At 40.4% G+C, this 17,492-nt stretch overlaps 1 protein-coding gene across 2 annotated transcripts in view; it reads left to right on the forward strand.

Moving 5' to 3' along the window:
* The first annotated feature begins 5,052 nt into the window (after positions 1–5,052).
* Positions 5,053–17,492, forward strand: part of RAB27A (RAB27A, member RAS oncogene family) — an 85,362-nt gene continuing 72,922 nt past the window's right edge. The window contains exon 1 of one of the 2 annotated variants that reach the window (XM_081291932.1): positions 5,053–5,391. The gene's annotated coding sequence lies outside the window, so the exon portion shown is untranslated. Of the gene's footprint in view, positions 5,396–17,492 lie in introns of both variants that reach the window. The other variant, XM_081291931.1, reaches the window with a different exon arrangement.

The following is a 17,492-nucleotide window of genomic DNA, read 5'->3' on the forward strand; positions in this document are numbered from 1 at the left end:
TGATTTCTTTTTTGCTAGTATCCTTTTATGTACAGAATTCTAAAATTTTGATGAAGTCTAATCTACCTTTTTCTTTTGTTGTTGTGCTTTTGGTGTTAAGTCTAAGAAAACATTGAGAACTCTATGGTCTTGAAGATTTATGCCTATGTTTTCTTATAAGAATTTTAGTTCTTATATATATGATTAATTTTGAATTAAGTTTTATATATGGTATGCAATAAAAGTCCAATTTTTCTTTTGCTTGTGGATATCCGCATCTACTACCACCATTTGTTGAATTGGCTATTCTTTCCCCCCGAATGGTCTTGGTACCTACCCATTTTGAAAATCTACATACTGTAGATGTATGGATTTGTTTTGGGGCTCTGAAGTCTGTTTCACTCATCTATATATCTATTCATATGCCAACACTAAATTTTTAAAATTATGGTAGCTTTGTAGTAAGTTTTCATATATCTGATAAATGAGCTTTCAACTTTGTGGGTCCATTGCAATTTTATGTGAATTTTAGGCTTAACTTTTCCATTTTTACTATTGGAATTTTGACAGGGATTGCAGTAAATTTGTAGATCACTTTGGGTAGTATTGCTGTCTTTATAATATTATGTTTTTCAATCCATGAACATGAAATTTTGTTTCATTTATTTAGGTCTTTAATTTATTTTGACAGTGTTTTATAGTTTTTGGTATATAAGTTTTGCACTTCCATGGTTAAATTTACTTCTAAGTGTTTTTTGATGCTAATTTAAGTGGAATTATTTTCTTATTAATTTTCTTTTTGGTAGTTCATTGAAATATGTAGAAATACAACTACTTTTTGTATGTTGATCTTATATCTTGTGTCTTTGCTTATTTCATTTATTGGCTTGAATAGTGTATGATTTCTTTCTTTCTTTCTTTTTTATTTTTGTGGTGCTGGGGATTGAACCCAGGGCTTTGTGCATGCAAGGCAAGCACTCTACCATCTGAGCTATATCCTCAGCCCATGTATGATTTCTTTCTTTCTTTCTTTTTTTTTTAAGAGAGAATTTTTAATATTTAATTTTTTAGTTTTCGGCAGACATAACATCTTTGTATGTGGTGCTGAGGATTGAACCCAGGCTGCATGCATGCCAGGTGAGCACTCTACCGCTTGAGCCACATCCCCAGCCCCATGATTTCTTTATATAAGATCATGTCCTTGGTTAATTTTACTGGAAGGGGCTATTTAGATATCAAGATCTGTGTGCTAAGTGTGCTCTTAGCTACTGTGATATAATTGCTTCTAGGACTTCTTACCATATATACATATATTTATATCTGTTTCTGTATTTCTGTATATTAAAATCCATGAGTATTCACTGATACCTCCAATTTTAATCCTATTAGGAATACTGGAGCTGGAATTATGCATGTTTCAAACTGTAGTATCAGAAAAGGCCCAGGATGGGAAGCAGGAGTTATACTGTACCCAGTATTGTGACTGACTTAGAAGTGGTTCAGAGATGATTTTGAACTGAAGCACAAGACTGGTCAGTGTTCTTATTTTCTGTAATAACACACACCCCAGTTTTTCTCTTACCTCTTTTTTTTCTTTAATTAGATTCCTTTTCACACTTCTTCTACTCATACCTTAAATGGGTTATGTAATAAGCCCCTTAATGGCTCACTGATTCTTATATCTTCCAGTACCTTTTGGGTAATAGCTCTAGCATACATCATCTGTGCTTATTCATTTATACATTAAACAACTTCAATTGGATATTCTCTTGGTATTAGCGTGCCAAATTGGAAAAGTCCTAAACCCACTCATTATGGCCTATTTCACCCTCCCTCCCTGCTGCAACTAGGCTTTCTTCCTGCTTCTCAGTGGTTCCTGATTGCCGAAGCCAGAACCTGGCCATCTCTAGAGACTCCTCTTTCTCCTTTACCTTCTATAACCAAGTCCTTTTGATTGGCTCTCCTAAATATCTCAAATTTACCCATTTGTCTCCATCCTTGTGGCCACTGCTTTACCCATATCAGCATTATCTCTCATTTGGAGTTAAGCATAATAATTGACCTCCCAAATCCATTCTCAGCTTTCTAGCATTAAGAACTTGAGTTCTAAGTTCTGGTCCTGGCTATGCCACTTATTAGCTGTTTGACCTTGGTCAGATTGCTTGGTCACTTTAAGATTCAGTTGCCTTTTCTGTAACATTGGGAAAAGAATGTTTCCAAGGACAAGAATAGGGCAGTTCTCAGAAGTAAATAAGGAGATGTATGCAAAGTTACTAGCATATTAGATGACTAAGTGTTATCTATTATCATTACTGTCATTCTAGGATTTTTTTTAAATCCAGCCTATGCTTATTTCTTCAGTTTCTTCTTTGATTGCTTTCTTCCACTCTTGAAGCTTTTCTGAACTTCTTACAGTTGCTCCAATATCTAATTCTCTTTTGTGCTTATAGAACTTTTTTTCTGTTCCCTTTTTCTGAAATTCTCTTTCTCTCACCCTCCTATTTTATTCACCCATTTTAACTTATACATTATTTCCTTTTAAATGTCTTGATTTGGTATCAGTTTTCTGTGTTCCAATTCTCCCATACCCGGCCCCCGGCTTTTATTTTGAGACAGAATCTTGCTGTGTTGTCCAGGTTGGTATTGAACTCCTGAGCTCAGGTGATCCTCCTTCCTCACTCATCCTCCTGAGTTGCTGGGATTACAGATATGCCCTACCACACCTGGCTTAGTTATGGAATTATTGTTCACTACCCTACTATGATTTGGATTTAGTTTGTTCATGTGCTAGAACAAACTAAAGGTTTGTGCTAGAAGTTCAGTTCCCAATGTAATGGTATTGAAAGGTGGTTCTTTAAGAGATGGTGCATAAAGGAAGACATTTGGGTCACAGGGAACTGACCTAGGAAGGGACAAATGTATCCATGGGAATAGATCAGGTCTTATGGGACTGAATTAGTTTCTATAAGGACAGGTTATTTAAAAAACAAAAACAAACAAGACTTGCCCATTGGTCTCTTGATTTCTCCATCACACACATATCCCATGTACACAAGGCCTTTTCCTTTTTCTGTATCTATCATGTTATGACACAGCCAGGGGAATGGTAGGGGGGTTGCTCACCAGTGCCATGCTGTTTGTTTTTTCCAGCCACAAGATCCATGAGCCAAATAAACGTTCTTTTTTCTTTTTGTTACTGGGGATTGAACCCAGGGGTGCTTAATCTTTGAGCTACATCTCTAGCCCCACCCATTTAAAAAAACTTTTAGACAGGATCTTGCTAAGCTGCTATTGCTGAGGCTGGCTTTGAACTTAATGATTCTCTGCCTAAACTTCCAAAGTTGCAGGGATTACAGGTGAGTACCACCATGCCTGGCTTAACCTCTTTTCCTTAGGAAGTTCCAAGTCTTAGGTATTTTGTTATAGTAACACAAATATGGATTAAGTCTCCCAGATCTTAATTGATTAGTGGCTCTCATCCTCTATACATGAACATGAGGCTACTTTTTCTTTTTTAACCTCACCAACAGTCTGATGGTCCTTCTCACATGGGGAACAGCTCTTGAAATCATTGTACTATGATTAAATCTGTTACCTTTAACCCCAAGCTTATTGTTTATTATGTTTGCCTACAAATATTATTTTGAATGTATGGAATTGCCACATTGGTCCAAATTGGTATAAGTAATTTCATGTAGTTCATCCTGTATGTGATTTTGTAAATAGTACATATTTGAGAAAATAACTGAGTAATGCAAACTGAGGTGATGCAGATTGGAAGGATGTTGGGGTTTGGCAGGTAGGCCTGAGATAGCTGGAATTTGTGGTGGAGATAGACATATCAGTGAAACTGCCATAGATGGTAAGAGAAGCTAGACTGAGGCTTCTCAGCATTTTGTTTCACTTAGAAGTGGAATTATGGGGCTGGGATTGTGGCTCAGCAGTAGAGCGCTCACCTAGCGTGGGCGGGACCCGGGTTCCATCCTCAGCACCACATAAAAATAAAGGCATTGTGTTGTGTCCATCTACACCTAAAAAATAAATATTAAAAAAAGAAATTCATTAAAAAAAGAAGTGGAATTATTAGAGCCCAAGACAGTATGATCAGAACATCCTTGGGTGAATTTGGCTGTGTCTAAGCAGGGAACCAAGCAGCCTGAACCACATCTCAGCCCCAGGTTGAGTATCTCTGCAGGTCCTCACAAAACTATGGGTGCTTAGAGGAGGAAGCCACTGGGGGGCAGCAAAACCTCTCAAATTTCTCCTTACCCAGGCTGTTCCTTCAAAGCACTAAGATTTTCTTTTCTTTTTTCCCCTCTTCTTTTTCTTTCATTCATTTATCATTTCTTCTCCCTTTTCTCTTGGTAATGTGGATTTGACTCAGAGCTGGGCTACATTCTCAGCCTTTTTTGTTTTATTTTTATTTTTTTTAAAATTTTGACACAGGGTTTTGATAAATTACTGAGGCTGACCTCAAATTTGTGATCCTCCTGTCTCAGCCTCCTGAGTAGCTGGGATTACTGGTATGGGCAATCTTGTGGGCTTCCTTATTTTCTTCTAACAATTGGTCTCACAGTTTCTGAGAAAATCAATGATTTCATGGACCGAATTAGACCCTGTGAGCAGACTCCGTTTGTCATTTTCTCCCAGAATTGTGTGTGTGTGTGTGTGTGTGTGTGTGTGTGTGTTTTCTGCATGAATCCTACCTTATTTCTTCCCATCTAATTTCCAAAAAGTTCCCTTGTGTTGGGAAGGTTATGGCCAGACGGACCCAAGCAAGGAGAGATGGCAGAAAGGACAGGGGCAGAGTTGGACTCCGGGTGCTAACAGGTCCCTGGACTCATTGTATCCAGTGAAGATGGGGGCGACTTGAGGCGTTCAGCACCTCAGGCTACTACGGGGGAGACACAGATCTGAAGCCCTGAAAACACCTTTAGCAAGTCATTTTCCACGGAGGAGATTTATTGAAAGTCACCAAACCATACGTCGCAGCTCACGATCCTGGGGCAGTTCGTAAATGTCACCCGTGTATCTCGAAATGAAAACAACACCTATCGTTTCTCTTTCCAGAATAGGGCAGCGGAGACTTGGGACAATGAGAGGGTGGCCTTTTTGTGGCTCACGGGAAGACCCGTGGGGCAGGTGCCGCCAACCTGGGAGCGGTGCACGAGGCAGCCCTGTGCGATCCCCGTCCTTCCCCTCCTCGGTCGTGCGGGGGGTGCTCCACTAGGTGACAGGAGGAAGCGGGAGGTGGAGGAAAGAGAGGAGGGCCCGCCCCCACCTCGCTCTCCTTTACGGGAAGTGATGTGGGGCCAGACGGAAAATACCCGCCAAGGACCCAAAAAAGGCCAGCAGCGGTGGACGCCGAGGGCAGGGACACAACTGCGGTGGGGCCAGGACCGCCAGGCCGAGGCAGGTAAGGGCGGGAGGCTGCTGGAGCAGCGGAGGCGCGCTGGGGTCCCGAGCTCCCGGCAGGTCCCAGTCCTTCCCGGAGGACTGAGCAAGGTGGCGGTGAGCGGCGAGTCCGCCCCGGGGCTGGGGTTGGAGACTCCTTCTCTCCCCCCACGCTTCGCCTGAGTCTGCCAGAAAAGTGTCTTTGCTTCTCCCAGGTCCTCAACACAGACCAGCCATGACGTCCGCTGAGGTCGAGAATTAGACCCCAGATGAGGCTGGGGTCTGAGGTCACCTCACGGGGGCAACCAGGTGCTAGAATCCCTACACGAAGGGGTGGAAACTTCACTGGAGAGAGGGGAAGAAGGTCTGGGACCTTGCACACTGCGCCCCAGTTCTTTTTTCCCTCCTGTTGTTTTCAGTGTAATTACGTGAGGTCTTTACATCCTGGTTGGTAAGAGTCTGGACTGCAAACTAGCGGTGTAGGGTGTGGGAGAGATTCTCCCCATTCTCCTCGGTCAGACAGAAAATCCTACCTGGCAGGCAAGTTCTTTGTCATGACTGGTGTTAGGGCTGATGAATGACAGGCTTAGGTAACTATTGCAAAAGCCTGTCTCTGTCTCAATATGTAACCATTTGCAAAGTCAGGCCTGAAGTGAAGGAAATCTTGTGAGCCCTTTATTTAGTTTTTTTTTTTTTTTTTTTTTTTGCTTTTGGCCTCCTTCTGATCACCTGGGCTCATAGGGCCTCAAAATCTTCTGCCCCAGAGTCCTTTTCTTTACCCCTAAGGACCAACAGCTGTTGGATGAATCCTCCCTGTGTGGTTGGCCTATCAGTCAGATTTTGGGTAGGTGGGGATATGGTTATGCCATACAAGCATTTTGTAATTATGTCTTAAAAACTTGCTTCTGAGGGAAAGCACAGCCTGGAAAATAGGGCTTCTTCAGTTTGTTAAAATGGAGGGAGACTAATATAATGCTGAAAGAACCTGTGTAAGGGTTGTTCTTTTTTATATTTTACCTTGGTTTTGATTCTTCCATTTCTTCTTTCTGGTGGTTTGCCTTGATTTTTAGTTTTGATTAAAATATAATTAATCCATCTTCTTTTGTTGCTTTTGCTTAGTGTCAAATTTAAGAAACCATTGTCAAATCCAAGGTCATGAGGATTTATACTTATGATTTTGTAAACCTAAGAGTTTTATTTCTTACATTTCATTCTTTGATCCATTTAAATTTGATTTTTGTATATGATGTGAGTTAGGGGAGTCCAACTTCATTTTTTTTCATGTGATATCCAGTTTTTCCAGCAGCATTTGTTGAAGAGACTGTTTTCCCCCTTTGAATGATCTTGGCACCTCTGTTGAAAATCAATAGACCACATGTGGGGGTTTATTTCTGGCTTCTGAATTCTACTCCATTAATCTGGCATCTATCTTTATGCTGGTATCATACTGTCTTAATTATTGTAAATAAGCAGTAAGTTTTGAAATTTGGATGTGTTCTGAACTTTTTCAAGATTGTTTTGGTTGTTCTGAGTTCCTTGAATTTTCATGTGAAACTTAAGATCAGTTTCTCAAATTCTATTGCCTCGGTTTTAGAATGAATGTAAGAGTTTCCTCTAGGAACCAAACTTTGATTTTCCTTCCCCAAATCTGCTTTTCCTTCCCCAAATCTGCTTTTCCCTTGGTCTTCCTCATCTTAGTGAATGGCATCTTCATTCTTCCAGGTGCTCAGATGAAACACACTGCAATCACCCTCCATTCTCTTCTTTCTCCTATACCCATTATCAAATCCCTCAACAATTATCACCAATTCTACTTTGAGAATATATCTAAGATAATAACCATTCTCACTCTTTTACCCAGTTCCTGTCATCTGTTACCCGGATTACTGCCAAAGCCTCCTAAAGAGCTTTCCTGCTGCCGTTCTTGCCCTCTGCAGTCTATCCTCGACATAGTGGCCAGTGTGCTCAAAACTCTCCAATAGTATATTATCTCAGAAGAACAACAGAGTCTTCAGAGTGGCCCATAAGATGTGGTATATGGCTTTATCATCTGTTGTTCTTTCCTTTGCTTCCTCTGCTCCAGCCTTACCTTAAGGACTGCTATGCTTGCTGTTTCCTCTGCCTGGACAATTCTCTTCCCTCATATGTCTTCACGTCTTTCTCACTCACTTCTTTCAGGTCCACAGTTATTTTCATTTTATTTTTAAATTTTTTGTGGTACTGGGGATTGAACCCAGGGGTCACTTAACCACGGAGCCATATCCCTAGCCCTTTTTAATATTTTACTTAGAGACAGGGTCTCACTAAGTTGCTGAAGGCCTTGCTAAGTTGCTGAAGATGGCTTTAAACTTGCAATCCTCCTGCCTCAGTCTCCCCAGCTGCTGGGATCATAGGCATGTGCCACCACATCCCAGCCCTAAAAGATTTTTAATAAACTTGATATCTCCTGAAAAACAAGGCTTGCATGTTATAAGTCTGAGCCCCTGAGAAACAAAATGGTCTTGCCATTGTTAAAATATTTTTATTTGCTCCCGACAAGGGTAATTTTTCCCTTCCATAGCTTTCACTTTTAAAATGCCTTATGCAGATTTGCTTGGGCCATATTTGTTTCTCTGCCTTTTGGTCAGGAAATTGAGTTTATGATCCAGTTTCCCTTAAGCTGATTACCTTGGGAACAGACATGAGCTCTGAATTGGAGGCAGGGATAAAGTTCTTGCAATTAACTTCATATCCATAGCAGGAGGAGATGGGTAGAGTAATGAGCATCCAGCTTGTCTGAACCTCCCTGTCTGGTTGTATGGTACACAGAGGGCACACCACATTCTTTGTCTCATATGATTGACAATGTTCAGTAACATTCATATTTTTTAACTGTCAAGTAAAATTAGATGCCTCACTTACTCAAGAGGAATGTGAAAGTTTTGTTCCTCCTTTACTTTTTTTTGTTTGTTTTTTGTCTCTGTGCATGGTACTCTTGAGAAGGTCTCCTATTAATGCCTTAGCCATCAATCAGTTCTTAGAATGACCCACATGTATGGAGTCAGGCTTTTGATTCTTTTTTTTTTTTTTTTTTCTTGGTGCTGAGGCTTAAACCAGGGCCCTCATGATTGCTAAACATGTGTTCTACCACTAAGCTATAACTCCCACTCCTTGACTTTTCATTCTTAAAAGCGAAATTCTACTTTGAGGATGGAGATGGGATACCAGATTTACTAAATAAAAAAAGTTTAATTTGCATTTCAGATAAACAATTTTTTTTACCATAAGTATATCCCATGCAATATTTAGGACATACTTTTACTAACAGTTATTTGTTATCCAAAGGAAAATTTAACTGGACATGTATTTTTTCTGGCAGCCCTAGTCAGAAGTTGTGTTTAGGCATAGGAAATGCATCCTATTGTGATAATGTCCAAAGAATGACTGACTGATGGCCCATTCTGTGCATATACCCATCTTAATAAAGGAGAGGATTTGTAAACTCAAGTAATATTAGAAGGTTTGAGAGCATTTAGTTTTATTTTAGCTTTTATAATTCAAGAAATTTGTATCTAGAGAGGTTAAGTCACTTTGTCAGTGTCACATAGAGTTAGTGGCAGAGCCAAAACTGGGACTCCAGGACCAGTAGTAGGTTTGTTGCATGATGCCTTACCTTAAGACGTCACAGGTAAGTTGCTTCTGTTTTAGTGTTGACCCCTAATCACTCTGTTGTCACCCAATCATGAACACCCCCTTGTTACAGTGTTCTTTCAGTCCCCAGATCCATATGGCGGCCTAGACTATTCTTATGAGACACTCTTGACTCTTCTCTGGGAGCCACATGATTACTGAAAGTTACCATTTGGTTGTATTCACTGTTGTGATACCAGAAAGTCTTTTATTCAATGCGTTTTTATTCCTTTTAAGGACTTATTAATATTTTCTTTCCCCTTTTAAAGTGGAATAACCAAGAGTAATTCCACAACAGCCAGATTGAGTAATTATTGTCTTATTGATGCCAGCTTACTTTGGGTGGCCTGTCTTACAAAACTCCTCATCCCTTTAAATATAAAAGCTATATGACGAGGGAGAAGCAGGGTAGATAGGTATATGTGACTGATCTGCTAAAGATGTGTCCTATTGATTGATTGATTTTTTCAGTTGGGAATCAAACCCAGGGCCTTGCACATGCTAGGCAAGCACTCTTACTAAGCTATATCCTATAACCCAGATGTGTACTTTTAAAATATTGTTTTACTACTACTACTACTGCTACTATTACTACTATTATTATTATTTTAAAATTAATCACACCTATTTAAGAAAACATCATTGAAAATGAAAATGCTTTCTCTAATTGCCAGTAACAAAAAACTATATTTCAGAGTCACTAATCTTGTTTTTTTTTCATAGCTTTATTGGTTAATTCATATAAAGCCTTACCAGCTGCCAGGTCAAAGCATAATAAAATCGGTTGCCAAGAGACTAAAAAATCTGTCTGTTCTTATTTGCTGCAGTCATCCCAACACATGGTGGCTGGTCAAGTCCTAGCTGGGTATGGCTAGATACTAATCTCCTGGGTATTTGTGTCATTAAAAGCAAAGACAAGGTCTCAATCAGCTAAACAGGATTATAGGGTATTTTTATTCTTGTATCCTAGATGTAATATGGGATGAGACATACAGAAGACGGTTGTAATTGAAATATTTATTTGAGATATTTAAGAATTTAAAAATATAACTGATAGTTGTTGGGATTTTACAAGAAATTGACCCTGAGAAATGAGTGAAGAGATCTAGCAACCCTTGAAAAGATTTGGTATTGTCCTTATAGTCAGATCTCTAGACCAAATGTGGCCAAGCAAACTGCTGGTTGTTCCAGGCTCTTTTTCCTCTTAGTAGGTACAAGGCCAGCACTCTACTCTGCTATCTATCCTAGGCACAAGGGCCATGAAGTGGGTTGTGGTGTTTCTTTAGAGACTGACTAACCCTGTGTTCCAGAGTTCTTGCTTAAATGTGAAAGAACCAACACAGCCAAAAATCAGTAGGCTAGTTTTTAGTTTCCATCTTGCCCGTCATTAACTGTGTGAAATCACACCAGTGGCTCTCAGCTGGGTGTGAGTTTGTTCCTATTCCACTATAGGATATTTTTGATAGTCATAACTGGGGAGTTACTACTTGCATTTAGTTGGTAGAGGCCAGAAATGCTGCTAAACATTCTACAATGCACACGGTAATAAAGCATTATCCTGCCTGACCTGTCAATAGTACTGAGGCTGAGAAATCCTGCATTAAAATCATTGAAGGGGCTGGGAATGTGGCTTAAGCGGTAGCGTGCTTGCCTGGCATGCATTTGGCCTGGGTTCAATCCTCAGCACCACATACAAATAAAGATGTTGTGTCCGCCGAAAACTATATATATATATATATATATATATATATATATATATATATATATAAAGTCACTGAAACTCTTTGGCTTGCATTTTCCCAAGTTACACATTCTCTCTGTCATAGTTAACTAAACCTAGCTCTACCATTGTGGTCTTTCTAACCTGTCCCTCACCCCAATAGGGCTCAGGTATCTTGTGCATTTAAAAAAAATCTCTGCAGGGGATGATGATGAGCAGTGGGGTTTGAGAACCACTTTCCTCAGGGATCATGTGAAATGTGGTACTAGGTGGTGCCAGATTTGCCACAGAAGAGTGGACCTGGTGGGGAAGCCTAGCACTAGGATGTGAGAGGCTGGCCTGCAATGCCTGTCTTTGTCTGATTCCACAAGTGCCGAAGCCTGCCAGAGAGACCATAGTGGGCAACTGAAGGATTACACAGGGGTGCTCTGGGCTGACTAGGGACTGAATTCCCAGCTGACCCCCATACCCTATGCCAGAGGTGTCATGAAAATAAAAGTTAAGATTGGACAGGGCTGGGGATTTGGCTCAGTGGTAGAGCATTTGCCTAGCATGTGCCAAGCCCTGGATTCAGTCCCCAGCACTGAAAACAACAAAACTGGACAATTTCTTTATGAACACCCCATTTCCTGCTTACTTAGAGCTTCTCTCAGAGTTTGAAAGTCAGAAACAAAAAAATTCCGTGTGACTCATCATGCTATTTTGCCACCCAGATAAGGAAGCCTCATTTCTTACACTTGCTGGATTGAAGAGCTGGTAAGGGGCCTTTGAAACCCTATGGCCCAGGTCCTCCTCTATCTCCCAAGTTTAGCACTAGCCATGGAGCCCAGGCCACATGGCTGACTGATGGCAGGGAAGGTTCCTGGAGGCCATTCTGCTGGTTTCCTGCTGCATTCTTTTTATGCCCCTATGCTAATATTTCTTGATGATAACCAATTTAAGGTGGGTAATCCAAAACTGTGTTGTTTTATTGATTAAAGGAAGTGGCTTTTAGATGGGACTTTACTAGTGATCAATGGGTCTTTGTCATGAGGGTATTGTCATTAACAATGACCCAACACATTGTGTTCCACAATGAATAACAATAAATTCACCAGTTATACACTTTCATCAGTGGCAGTTCACTGAGTCCTTGTGTGTCACTTGGTAGTCATATGCTGGGCAATCACAAGTTCATTTGTAATCTTTTTTTTTTTAATATTTGTTTTTTAGTTTTAGGTGGACACAATATCTTTATTTTTTATTTTTTAATTTTTATGTGGTGCTGAGAATCGAGCCCAGTGCCTCACGCATGCTAGGCAAGTGTGCTACCACTTGAGCCACATCCCCAGCCCCTCATTTCCAGTCTTAATGTCTCATATCTATAACACTCAAATCATACATACTTCACACAATGGTATATAAACAGGTCACAGAAAAACTAAGAAAGGATTAAGGTCACCAGCTGCAGGGTTACAGGATGCTGTGCCAAGAGCACAGGCAGAGAGAGAGAGAGAGAGAGAGAGAGAGAGAGAGAGAGAGAGAAATGCAGAGTCAAAGAGTCACTGTAGGTAGTCAGATAAGGATTTTAACAAACCAGTTCCACAGAATTGTCAAGGCACAGGTTCCAGACAGGCAACAGTTTCAGTTTCAGAGTATCACCTTGGAGTGGGCCATGTGTGGTCATCACAGGTAGGAGAAACCACACTTTGTCCCGATGGGAACAGGAAATTAGAGTTGTTGCTGTGGCAATTTTTAGGGGCAAGGCCTATGATGAGTGACCAGGTGATGGGGTCAGGGTGCCACCGTGTTCAATCTCAGGAGGCTCTTTCTATGGGTCTTGAGTGAGGAGCTCTCATCTGGTAAGTTTGATAAGCTCCTGTGTCTGGTGTTCCTGATATGATCTGGGATGCCCATGTGTCCAGGTACTCCTTGATTTGGTTTGATAAATTGGCATGTGTAAGTTATTTATCAATTTGTGCCTTATGGTAGTGTTGGGCAGATGGTGATTGGTGGAGTCATTCTGCCCTGGCACATGTACTCAAAATGGCAAACTACTGCTTTCTAAAATGGAGTAACTCAGGTTTAGGCACAGCTTAAAAATTTCAGTTTTATACATCTGAGAGTAATTTAGAGCAATGCACAATCTGTTCTCCACAGTCTTCCTTGGACCCTTCTGAAATATCACAGAAATGAACAACTATATTGTGATTTTTTACCTTTGTTAAAGCAAGGAGTCCAGAAATATCTAAGTGCCTGCCATGATGGTTCCTTGGTAACATTCAGATTTAATTTCACGTCACACCACAAAGATGTCTTCCTGATCACTCTGTTGAAAGTACTTTCCAGTCACTCTCTGTCCTATCATTGTGTGGTGTCATCATAGCACTTATTACTATTTAAATTATTTTATATTAATGTTCACCAGCTTATTGTCTGTCTCTTCCTAATATAGTCTCTATATGAGGAGGCTTTGCTTTGTAAACTACCATTTTCTGAGTACCTAGAATAATATCTGGAACATGGCAGATGCTAAGTTAATAATGAATGAATGAATGAATTAATTAATGAATAAGAAAACAGTTGTTTAGAGAAGGCCATTTTACAGATTCAGTCATATGTAAGACATATTTTCTCCTACACATTGAATTTTTAAAAAATATTTATTTTTTTTTTTAGTTGTAGTTGGACACAATACCTTTATTCCATCGATTTATGTTTATGTGGTGCTGAGGATCGAACCCAGGGCCCCGCAAGTGCTAGGCGAGTGCTCTACTGCTGAGCCACAATCCCCGCCCCTCCTACATATTGAATTTTGATTTATTTTTTAAAACTAAACCAAGAATATTAATTTGTTGATAATGAGAAATGAAACTGTGTAAGCAGACTAGAATCTTTTGTCTGAGGACTAGGATACTTGTTTCATGTTAAAAAACTTTATGTGACCCAAATGTAAAGGAGGAAGGCCACTTATAGGTGCCAGCTCAGGGCACCAGGAACTTAGAAATCAAAACTACCCAAGGCTTTCATGCTGAAAGAAGCCTGAAAGATCACCATGTTACGTCCCATAGGGAGTTTTTATTTAAAACATATCTCCAAAAAACACATATTTTCAGTTTCTCCTTTGGAAATTCTAGTGTGTTAGGTGTGGGGTTTATGGCTTAGAATCCAGGTTTTATTTAAAATGCTATTCTAGTGATAGTGGGTACACATCCAGATATGGGGGCCAGTAACTGAGCCACCTCTACTTTTAGGTGAATAAACCGAGGCTCAAAGAGGCTCAAAGAGATTATGCTTTGCACTCAGGGTCTCGTCGTAGCCAGTGAGAAGAAGTGTAGAACTCAGATGTACCCATCCATTCTCTGTGTCATTCACAATTTTATTAATTTTATTTTTTAAGAGAGAGTGAGAGAAGGGGAGAGAGAGAGAGAAATTTTTAATATTTATTTTTTAGTTATCGGCGGACAGAACATCTTTGTTTGTATGTGGTGCTGAGGATCGAACTCGGGCTGCATGCATGCCAGGCGAGCACGCCACCGCATGAGCCACCTCCCCAGCCCCTCTCTGTGTCATTCAAAAAACATAGTAAGAAAGATTCTCTGGGGTAGAGGCAGCACAGCCTTGGTTTTAGAAATTGTTGGTTTATTACTTTTCTGTGTATTTACATGAAACTAACTAGTCTTGTGTCAAATAGGAAATACACACAGCATAGTTTTTTTTTTTTTTTTTTTTTTTGGAACTGGGAATTTAACTCAGGGTCACTCCACCACAGAGCCACATCCCCAGCACTATTTTGTATTTCACTTAGAGTTAGGGTCTCACTGAACTGCTTAGCGCCTTGCTGTTGCTGAGGCTGGCTTTGTCTTAGCCTCCCCTGGGATTACAGGCCTGCACCACCTGGTCCCTGGCCATAGTTTTCTTTTTTGTTACAAAGTGTCAGATCAATTAGACACTGGATATTCAGGCTATAGAGTAAACCCCTCTACAAAGTGTGTGGGCCCAGCAATATCACACCACCTGGGAACTTGTTAGACATGCAGATTCTCAGCCCCACCCCAGACCTACTGTATTTGAAACTGGGGACCCAGAGTGTTTTAAAGCCACCCAAGTGATTCTAATGCATTCGGAAACTTGAGATCCACCATCCACTGGTACCCAGTCATTGGTTCAACCTGCTGACCTTGGTCTTTGTAGTTGACAACTCGTTAACACCAAGGCCTTAACTTAAGCTGGCCATCTGCTTTTCTTGGTAACATTTATTCAAAACATGAACAGTTTTTAAAGTCTTCATAAGAATGTGTGTAGGAGATGGGGAAGGGACTAATTACTATTGAGTCTCTGTCATATGTGAGGCTTTGTGCTTGAAGCTGTTACTTGTTACACCATTTATTTTTCACACCCATCCTGCTAGGTAGGTATTATCCCTATTTTACAGATTAGGAGCCTGAGGTTGGTAGAAGTTAAAAATGGGCTTCACCTAGGGATTATTTGCCTAGCTATAATTGTGCACTTGGCTGTTTGTTGTCTCCCTAGAATAGTGGCTCTCAAACCTTATGCATAACCTGGTGGCCCCTGAGAAATTTGTCATAAATTCAAATTCCCTAGGTTTTCTTTGCAGAGATCCTTATTCAGAGTCCTGGGTGGGACCCAGGACTTTGGATTTTCATTAATGCTCCAGGTGGGCATCAGGTCATACTGGGATCCATTTACACCTGTCCTAATTGGTTGACCAGATGACCTCAAGCCTTCTCTGACGTTTTTTGTGGGTCTCCTGGGGCTAGGGAGAAGACATATTGAGTGTGAGAGGAGGGAGCTTGGGGGCCTTTATAATGAAGTGAAGTCTTTATATGCTTTGCTGTTTCTGCTGCCTTTTACAGGGGTCCCAGGCCATTTGGCTTTGGGTAACTGGTGGTCATTTCTATTATCTACCCCAAATTTTGTAACTATTCTCATAGCAATTTTGCCTTTGTGTTAGTGGTGTGCACAAATGAGTGATTTCTTCCAGGCTGTAATTAACATCTATGGGCTGGGGATGTGGCTCAAGTGGTAGGTAGTGCGCTTGCCTGGCATGCGTGGGGTGCTGGGTTCGATCCTCAGCACCACATAAAAATAAAATGAAAATGTTGTGTCCACTGAAAACTAAAAAATAAAATATTAAAAAATTCTCTCTCTCTCTTTAAAAAAAATCTATGGAGTACTGAATGCTTCAGCTTTTGAGGTCAGAAATGGTGTTTTGTCTGTATGGTGATGAGGGCGCTTATTTTTCAGGGATAGGATTAACATTTAATGAATTATTTGGTGATCCATTAGAAGACTGAAGGATTTGGTGCCATTATGAGGGGGAGAAATTGAGGTACAAATTGTAAATAAATTTCAGATATGATGCTTGATATTTGATGTCCTTTGTGAGGTGGCATGCTAATTTCTGATTACAAATTTAGAAGTAGCTACTGCAGTGAATACCCAAGGGCTTCCACAATGTAAAAAAGACATATATGCAAAGACAGAAACTTGCTAGGCCTTTGCCTAGTAGAGAAGTCAAACAATATTCAACTGTCAATTTTCTTTAATATGTCTTAGTCCCTGAAATAAATTGTGTGGGAAAATGATGGGAAAGAAATTCACAAAGGCAAATATTTTAGCCTTCTGGGACCCATCAGATATAAAGCAAGTTACAGTTATCTTACTAAGAATGCTTTCTTTAACCACATAATATCAGGAGTGATAATAGCAATTGGGTATAGCAGCTACAGGTACCAGGTGTCAGGAATTATATAAACATTCTCTCTGAAGAGCTTTTCATAATAGATATTATCCTCCATTTTATGGTTGATTCAACAAAGCTCAGAAGGATTGAGTAATTTGCCTAGTCCTGGGTGGAGTTTCCAGATGCAGAGCGTTCAGTGCTACAACTCTGATGATCTCTGGTGTACTGGAATGGTTATAACCCTGAATGTTACCCAGCCTACTGATCCATGGTTGACGGTAAGGAAGTAATCCCAATGGGTTCTGAGCAGACAGATGGCTAATAACTTGCCATCCTGCTTCACAGAGAGACCTTCAGAACATTCTTCGTGCCCCTTTCCCCCCATTTCACACACTGTTCTCATAAGCTCGGTGATTTGGTTTCCAGGTATCTTGTTAAAGAGAAACAGCACACCAGAGAGGGCAGGACTTGTTCTGGAAAGGCACACTGATTTCTGTGGCGAGAGAGAGAGCTGGTTGATAGCACAGGTGAGACAGGGAGAACGAAATGTAAATTCATCAAAAACATGAAATCAATATATTAGGAGCCACATATTACAGAGGCAAATGTACCTTGAAAATAGCTATTATTGATCCATCTACTTATGTGCCAAACATAGTTTTAGGCACTTATAGGCATTATTATATAGTTCAGTTTTTACAAAACAATCCTATTATTATTCCACAGATGAGCTAACTGAGGCACAGAGGTTAAGTAATTTGCTCACAGTCACGTAGCTAGAGTGGTAAAACTGAGATTTAAAGGCAGTCTGTTTTGGCTACCCCCCCCCCCCCAGCCATGATTTCTTGTAGGAGTTTTACAGTTTTTTTTTTTTTTTTTTTTTTGTGTGTGTGTGTATGTGTGTATGGGTGTGTGGTACTGGGGATTGAACTTAGGGGTGCTCTTTTTTATTTGAGATGGTCTCACTAAGTTGCTGAGGCTGGTCTGGAATTTGTAATCTTCCTTCCTCAGCCATCCAAATTGCTGGGATTCCTGGTGTCTGCC

The sequence above is a fragment of the Spermophilus citellus genome (assembly GCF_964194105.1).
Source record: "Spermophilus citellus genome assembly, chromosome: 4".
NCBI lineage: Eukaryota > Metazoa > Chordata > Mammalia > Rodentia > Sciuridae > Spermophilus > Spermophilus citellus.